The sequence below is a fragment of the Trichechus manatus genome, unplaced genomic scaffold (assembly GCF_000243295.1).
Source record: "Trichechus manatus latirostris isolate Lorelei unplaced genomic scaffold, TriManLat1.0 scaffold00010, whole genome shotgun sequence".
Taxonomy (NCBI): Eukaryota; Metazoa; Chordata; class Mammalia; order Sirenia; family Trichechidae; genus Trichechus; species Trichechus manatus.
In genome coordinates this window covers 4,551,000-4,559,418 of record NW_004443946.1, presented here as the reverse complement: position 1 = coordinate 4,559,418, position 8,419 = coordinate 4,551,000, and the positions used below count along the sequence as shown (strand labels likewise).

At 40.9% G+C, this 8,419-nt stretch overlaps 1 protein-coding gene across 6 annotated transcripts in view; it reads left to right on the top strand.

Annotated features, from left to right (window-relative positions):
• The first annotated feature begins 5,907 nt into the window (after positions 1–5,907).
• GNPNAT1 (glucosamine-phosphate N-acetyltransferase 1) overlaps positions 5,908–8,419 on the top strand; it is a 25,138-nt gene continuing 22,626 nt past the window's right edge. For 3 of the 6 annotated variants that reach the window (XM_023726196.1, XM_004370870.2, XM_023726197.1), the window contains exon 1: positions 5,908–6,015. The gene's annotated coding sequence lies outside the window, so the exon portion shown is untranslated. The other 3 variants (XM_023726195.1, XM_023726193.1, XM_023726194.1) reach the window with 3 other exon arrangements.

The following is an 8,419-nucleotide window of genomic DNA, read 5'->3' as shown; positions in this document are numbered from 1 at the left end:
ACAAAGATAAGACTAATTAGGAGTTTAACAAATACTTGGGAAGATAATATTAACATAAACAAAACAACTATGTAGTGATTAACAGCAATCTGTAATCAAGTGCTAGATTATAGCCAGAGTTGGTGAGGATGTGGATAAACAAGCAATTTAAAACACTGTTTCTGAGGAACTGGTAAAAGCTTTTTCTTTTTTTTTTTTTGGTGGAACTGAGAATACTAAATTTTTTTAATTGTGATTTTTCTTTTCCAAAATGCAGATATAAAAGCTGGATGAGCTCTACAATCAGGGCTACTTTTTCTTTTAAAATGTTTTTCATGAAAATTTTCAAACATATACAAAAATGGTAAAATGAGTTGTCATGTACACATCAACAAGCCACACTAATAATTTTATTTTCTTGGAATGCTCTTCCTCTACAGATGTTCACAAAGCTCACTTCCTCACATCTTTCAGAATTTAACTCAAATGTCACCTCAGAGATGCCTTCCATGACCATTCTATTTAAAACTGTATCCCTAGTACTCTATCCACCTTTCTTATTTTCCACCATAACATTTATCACTCTCTAACACATTATGATTTTATTTTTTATTTATCCGTTCTCAATCAAATAAACTACATGAAAGTAGGGATTATCAAATACTTTCTTCATTGTTATAACCCAGTACCTAGAACAATGCCTGCCACATTAAAAAAAGAGAAAGAAAAAAGTTGCTGTTGAGTCTATTCTGACTCATGGCAACCCTATGTGTTTCAGAGTAGAACCGCACTCCATGGAGTTTTCAAGACTGGCCGTTCGGAAGCAGACTGCCAGGTCTTTCTTCTGAAGCGCCTCTGGGTGAGTTTAAAACGACAACATTTTGATTAATAGTTAAACGTTTAACTGAGCCACACAGGGACTCCTGCCTGACACATATAAAGGCTTAATAGTCAAAGAATCAATGAATATGTATTGATATGGGGAGATGTCCATGATATACTGTTAAGCAAAAAGAGAGAGAGAGGAAGGAGGGAAAGAGGAAAGGAGGGAAGGAGGGAGGGTAGGAAGGAAGAGAGTGAAGGAGGGAGGGAGGAAAAGAAAGAGGGAAGAAGGAAGGAAGGAAGAAAGAACAGTTGTAACACTATTTGGACAGTATTATCCCATGCTGAGAAGAAAAATGTGGAATGTGATAGCACTCACCAATATTTGCTGCTGTACATTTCCCAGCTTATTTGTAGTTAGGCAGGGCTATGGTTACTAGTTATGGCAAATAAATTGTGTGAGTAGGAGTAAAGTATGTCAGTTATGAGCTAAGGCAGTAAAAAGTCCATGTGTGATTTTCTAGTCTCTTTTCACTTGCAGTGGTAACTGAAGAGGCCATGTATTATATTTCATTTATTTATTTTTTCTATTTTAATGGATTTTTAAAAATATATTTTATTGTGTTTTAGGTGAAAGTTTACACAGCAAATTAGGTTCAATTTTTATACAAATTGTTCCATGACACTGGTTACAATTTTCACAATGTATCAGCATTCTCATTATTTCCATTCTGTTTGTTCTATTTCCACTGACCTAGCTTCCCTGCCCCTCCTTGCCTTCTCATCTTTGTTTTAGGATAAACGTTGACCATTTGGTCTCATACAGTTGATTGTTTAAGTGAGCACATAACTCATGGGTGATAGTGTTTATTTCATAAACCAATCTATTATTTTTGGCTGAAAAGTGATCTCCAGATTCCAGGTTCAAATGGTCTTGGGGGGTTCCTCTAGTTTCTATTGTTCCAGTAAGTCTAGCCTTTTTTCAGGAATTTGAATTTTGTTCTATAGCTTTCAAGAGGCCACATATTTTAGACAGTGTGACCACAAGATGGTGGAGTGTCCATCAGTCAAGTGGAAGGGCTCAAAATGGAACCCAGGCAGTCTGGAGGGACATCTGCCACTCTGTTAACATTGGTTATCTCTGAGGGTAGGTTTATGGAGACTGATCACTCTTTGTTCTGTATTTCTGTAATGTTCCAAATTTTTAAACAATCATGCATTACCTTTGCAATAAACAACAAACAAATCAATTAACTATATGTTAGATACTTAAAGACTATGAATTCAGAGACAAAAGTGAACACTGGAGCTTGGTATAATGAAGGAATATCTAAAAATGACTGCTACCATCTATAGATGAGTCCCTGGGTGGTATAAACGATTAAGTGCTCCAGTACTAGTTGAAAGGTTGGCAGTTTGAACCGACCCAGAGACGCCTCGGAAGACAGGCCTGGTGATCTGCTTCTGAAAGGTCACAGTCTTGAAAACCGTATGGAGCAGTTCTACTCTGCACACGTGAGGTCGCTATGAGTTGGAACTGACTCAAAGGCAACTAACAACAACAACCATCTCTAAGAATACCTGGTTTTACAGGTGAATTTCAGCAAGTAAGGTGGATCATACTACATTTCACAATAAAATTAATTAGTTTTCTGTGGGTGGGGGGGACTCCTATATATTTTAGCTTTTGGCAAGGAAGGAGTTAATAAAATGGCTATGCCCATAGCAGGGTGAATGTTGTAGTTCTGGAAATGTTTTGCAGGATTTTCAATACTTAATAGCTTTCCTTAAAAGAAAACTGATAATAAAGCAAACAATTCCTTGTAGCAAAAAATGACTCTATTAAATGTATATTTAAAATGTTCTACATATTCAATCACATTTTAACAAAATATATATGGAATAATGTATAACAATCAAGTGTCTATGTAGTTTTCTGGCTGCCCAGGATCTGAAAGCCCACTCTGGAGATTCAACATCGCATAACTCTTGGCAGGAGGAGGCCAAAAAGCCAAGATACTGATTCTTTCAGAACGGGACAGCTAGGTAGTATGTGTGTGACCTGAGTACACAGCTGTGATGGTGAGTATTCAGGGGTGGCAAATCTAACCAAGCTATTCCCATGGCATGACCTCGGCTGTTTACTCTCTTAGCTTCTGCCATTTTCTCAGCCTGCTTCCTGTTGATTCTATAAACTATCTTTCCAGAGTTGGGTTTTTTGGCTTGGAAGCAAGACCCTGACTCTCCAGCAGTAGCTATTGGAAGCTATATGATTTGAAGGCACAGTACCTAGAAGAAGATGAACCATCTTTGAAGGACTAAACAATAAAACCTGAATCTGTAATGTGGTAATAAATACCACAAAAGCACTTCCACCAATTTTGAGATATTTTCCACACCATCACCTTTCTCCCAGGTTTAATCTCCGCCCTACACCCCCCCTCCGCCCCCAGCTTTAACTTCTTGCTTCCTTTCTCAGATCACAGGAATTTCTGTCATATCTGAATATTCCCTAACTCTTTATGTAGATCTCCCAAGGCTTAATTCTCATCTTTCATTTATAATATCACATTTTCAAACAGGTGTCATGTAACATGATGAACTCAACAGTAAAAATGCTTTACATTTGTGGCTAACGTTATAGAAACAAATTATTGAACTATTTTTATTAAGTTCTTAAGTTCAAAAGGCTATGAAACAAAACACAGCATCGCCTATAAGGAAAATTACCTGTGTTTCATTTGCCTTATAGAAATAATAATGCCCACCTTCTCTCACAGTATCATATGAGGATCAAATGAAATAACTGATGAACATGTTTAGATAATTATTATCATTTTTAGTTATATACTATATTTCATCCAGTCTTAGACACGTCCATTGTAAGATGCATCATTAGTTTATATACCATTAAGAACCAAGGCATTCAATTTAAAACTGTAACACAGGCTTTCTTATCACTTGGAACTTTTATTTAGCATCTAGTAAAAGACTTCTTTTGTACTTAATTATATATTGATTGTTAAATCTAATTCTTGTGCAAACATTAAAAGGAAAATACAAATGAAATAAATTGGCTAAGATATTCTTAAAACTTCTTCTCATTGAGTTGAACACTCCTGAATAATTTCTCAAACTCATCAGTAACCATGTTTTTCCATATAATATCGTTATCCGCGCCATCAAGAATATTGGTGATGCAGTACTTCTTACACAAATCCAAAAAGTAACTAAAAATTACCAGAAGACATACCAATGGTTCCATTAAACTAAAAGTTGAGACTGTCCCCTGGCCACTTTGGGCTCCTCATTGTGCTAGCTGGGGCAACTGATCTTGATTATTAAGGGGAAACTGGGTCCCTATGACACAGTGAAGGAGCTCCGGTGTCATAGCAGTTAAGCATCTAGCTGTTAACCAAAAGGTCAGTGTTTCGAACCCATCAGCAACTCCGTGGGAGAAAGGTGTGGCACTCTGCTTCCTCAAAGATTACAGCCTTGGAAACCCTATGGGGCTGTTTTACTCTGTCCTATAGGGTTGCTATGAGTTAGAATCTACTCGATGGCAAGGGGTATAACACAATGGGGGTAAGGAAGAGTATGTCTGGAATGCAGGAGAGCTCCCGGTGTACCTCTTAGAACTCCTGTGTTCTGTGATAAATTTTATAACTGATTGTTTAACTCTTTGCTAAATTATAAAATTCACAGGATTCTGTTGATCAGGAGAAACTCACTGAAAACATAGGACCAGACATCTGATAAGACAAGGCTACACATAGGTACATAGGGAAACCCTCAATAAGATGGATTGACACAAAAGCCACAATAGGCTCAAACATACCAAAGATCATGAAGATGACTCATAATCGGGCAACATAAAGTTACCATGAGTCTGAGCCAACTCCACAGTAACCAAAAACACATGCTGTTGATTTTTATTTATGCCTTAGATATTCTTTTGTGTGTATGAAGGTAGAAATAGGGCTGGATACAGAGATGTGGATGTCATCAGCATCACTGATGTTTGAAGTTGTGAGACTGCATGAATCCTAAGAGTTAACTGATATTTAAATCTCACAAATGAGCAGAAAATATAATTTTCTGGTAGAGCATATATATGTTGTTAATTCTTTGAACAGTACTGTTTAAGAACAAAATACTTTCCAATTTCAATAAGTTGAAAATTATGGTGCAAAGCAAGGTAGGGGAGCTAGTGGCTATGTGGTAACTTATTTAACATCTCTGAACCTTTGTTTCCGAATCTGTAAAATGGGGACAGGTGCTACTTAGATAAGACACTCTGGAAATGGGAGCTCAGAGAAAAGTCAAAGGGAGATAATTTTTCTCCTAAACCAGGGCTTCTCAACCTCAGCACTATTGACATTTTGGGCCAGATAATCCTTTGTTGTGGGACGCTGTCCAGTGCATTGTAGGATGCTTACCAGAATCCCAGGCTTCCACCCACTAGATGCCAGTAGCACCTCTCCCCTCAGATGTGAGGTTGATAATGTTGCAGACATTGCCAAATGTTTCCTTGGGGGCAAAATCGCCAGTTAAGAATCACTGCCCTAACCCCATCTTCATCCTAAAATGACTGGAGGGGAAAATAAAACAATAGTCCCGAAGGAGTAGAATGCAGTGACCTCAAATCATGGTTCCCTGAAGGTTCACTCTGAAAACTAGGGAAGAGGAGCTCGGAGCTGCCGGTTAGTAGTCGGGTCCTAATAAATGGGTTGAATCCTGAGGGAAGGGAGCAACAAGCCGGTCTTTCCGTACCTGACTAGTCACCCACTTACACTGTTGTGGAGAGCACGGCACCCACTGCTCAGCTGACTCCTAACTAGGTTTATTTACAAATTTACTGAGATAGTGAAACCGTGAGGAAGGCTGTGGGGAGCGAGAATGAAACTGGGCTTACGTTTTCCCCGCCGCCGCGAGGCTGAAAGCCGGGGGAGTGTTAGCCACCGCTCAGCTTGCTGACGCGCAGCCCCGCCCCCGGCCCCGCCCAGGCCCTTGGTCTGGGACTCCCGAGGGTTTCGCCTCCGCCTCCGCGCGCGCCTGTACGTCAGCGGGCAGGGCGGGGTGAAGGCGTTGGCGCTGCTGCCACGTCTGGTAGCTGTTAGCCTAGCGGCGGCCGCGTTGGCGACTGTGGCGCGGAAGGTGGAGGAGGAGGAGCTGGCACTGAAGCCGGATCCGGATCCGGTGCTGTGTACGCGGGTAGGTGAGAGTGCAGCCCGCCTGGAGAGTAGCGCTGACGCCGGGGCCTCTACGGGTGAGGAGGAGACGGGTCCGTGGAGCAGGAGGGGCCCGGGGTAGCTGTCCTGGGGGCCATCGCTGGGCCTGCATTCAGATTTGTCAGACAGGTGTGTCTGCTGCCGCCGGGCGACGCGGGCGAGGCCCCCGACTGGGTTCGATGGGGGTAGACGAGCATTTATCTTTGCCAGCTGGGTGGACGTGGGGGTGTGGAGCGCGTTTCGGAGCAAGTTAAGCTAACTCGCGCCTGGAGCTCAGGTTAAAGATGATGGCTAGGGTCCCGGGCAGGAGCAGGGACTGGGGTCGAAAATAATTCTTAACCAGGCTTTGGCGTGAAGAATCGAGACGGTTGATCGCGGTCTCTGCAACCATCGGTTGTGAAAGGGCACAAACGCCCGGGCCTCCTCCTCCCGGTCCCTACTGGGGAGAGCTCCGCGGCGGCCGGAGTCGCTGAGGACGCGCTCCTGCTTCGAATATCACCCCCTGCACCGACTCGATCGGGGCTTTTACTGGGGTGATATAGGGAACAGTTTTGTCTCTTTTTCCGAGATTTCTGTCCCTAGAAACACCGAGTACTGTGATTTCTGTTTTAGGAGCTAATGTTTATGTAAGCCAAACTCTTAAAATTCCATACAAAATTGAACTGGCGATTATGGGATTCATTTTGTTAGGATATCCACTCATGAACGAATCCTAGAGTGGATCTCAAGAATCATTTAGATCAGTTCTACTTAAGTAGTATTCGCTGACATTTTTTTAGAATAGGAGAGACAGCTACCTACCTGTCTGGTATGATGATGTGGAACGGAAGCATATATTGACTATGGTATTGAAGAGCTCAGGATGGGAAAACAAGATAGGAGGATTCTAGTGCCAGTTCAGTCACTCATTTGTTGTGTAAACTTGAGGTAAAAGTCATAAAACCTTTCCTTGCCCTAGCTTCCTCGTTGGTAGACTAGAAATAATGCCTAGATTGTAAGGATTAAATAAACTGTATCAGAAAATACTTTTGAAAATTCTTAAGTGACATGTGAATGCACAATTTAATAAATACGGCCAGGCCTGTTAAAATCATCAGTGCCTGAAGTGTACCTTAGATTCAAAATCTAGTCAAATTATTATTGAAATTGTTATAAAATGTGTATAGAGAAATGTCACAAGTTCCTCCTGCCCCCCGATTCACCATATTCTGAAGCAACATAGTGATGCTCCAGGAGTTCTTGAGATACATAAGGCAGTTTAACTTTGGCCTTACAGGCTGCTTTTTACATTTTTATTGACTTTTTCATCTTCCTCCCCAGTGTGTATTACTTGTTGCTCTCAATTGCTTGCTTCTAGCAACAGATCCTCTCCATTTGTATTCTAATCTGCTATAAAACAACAACAAAAACAAACCCACTGCCACCTAAGTCCTAACAACCCTATAGGACAGAGTAGAACTGCCCCATAGGGTTTCCAAGGCTGTAATCTTTAAGGAAGCAGACTGTCACATCTTTCTCACTCAGAGCAGCTGGTGGGTTGGAACTGCCCCATTGCTGATCTTTTGGTTAGCAGCAGAGCTGCTTAACCGCTATTCCACCAGGCTCCTTCTAATCTGCTATAAAACCAAAAAAAAAAACAAATCCGTTGCCGTCAAGTCTATTCCAACTCATAGTGACCATATAGGACAGAGCAGAACTGCCCCACAGGGTTTCCAAGGAGCAGCTGGTGGATTTGAACTGCCACCCTTTTGGTTAGCAGCTGTAGCTCTTAACCACTGATTGGCGCCACTAGCGCTCCGCTATGAGTCAGAATCCACTCCATGGCAACAGGTTTTTCTTTTTTTTTTTTTTGGTAATCTGCTATAGAGACTAGGAAACCAAATTGTTGACATTTTGTGTAAAGAGTAGCTAACTGAACGAAAACCTGATGTGATGTTAGTAAAAATGTGTTTGGTGTATGGTTTTTGTGACATCACTTGTGGCAGTTGGGGAATGTTTTCTTCTTCTGCATTCATTCAGTAGGCATTTATTGGGCTTGAGTTAGGCATATATGCACCTTGTAAATGCATGCTAATTTAGCAGTTAGATAAAGTTCTTGAGAAATATTTGAGGGATAGGGTTTACTTTTTTAAAAAACTGGTAAAATATGTGTAACATAAAACTTGCCATTTTTGAGTACTATGCAATGATAAAGAACAATGATGAATCTATGAAGCATCTCATAACATGGATGAAACTGGAGGACATTATGCTGAGTGAAATAAGTTAATCACAAAAGGACAAATATTGTATGAGACCGCTACTGTAAAAACTCATGAAAAAGTTTACACACAAAAAGTAACAATCTTTGTTGGTTATGAGGGATGGGAGGGGTGGGGGGAGAAATA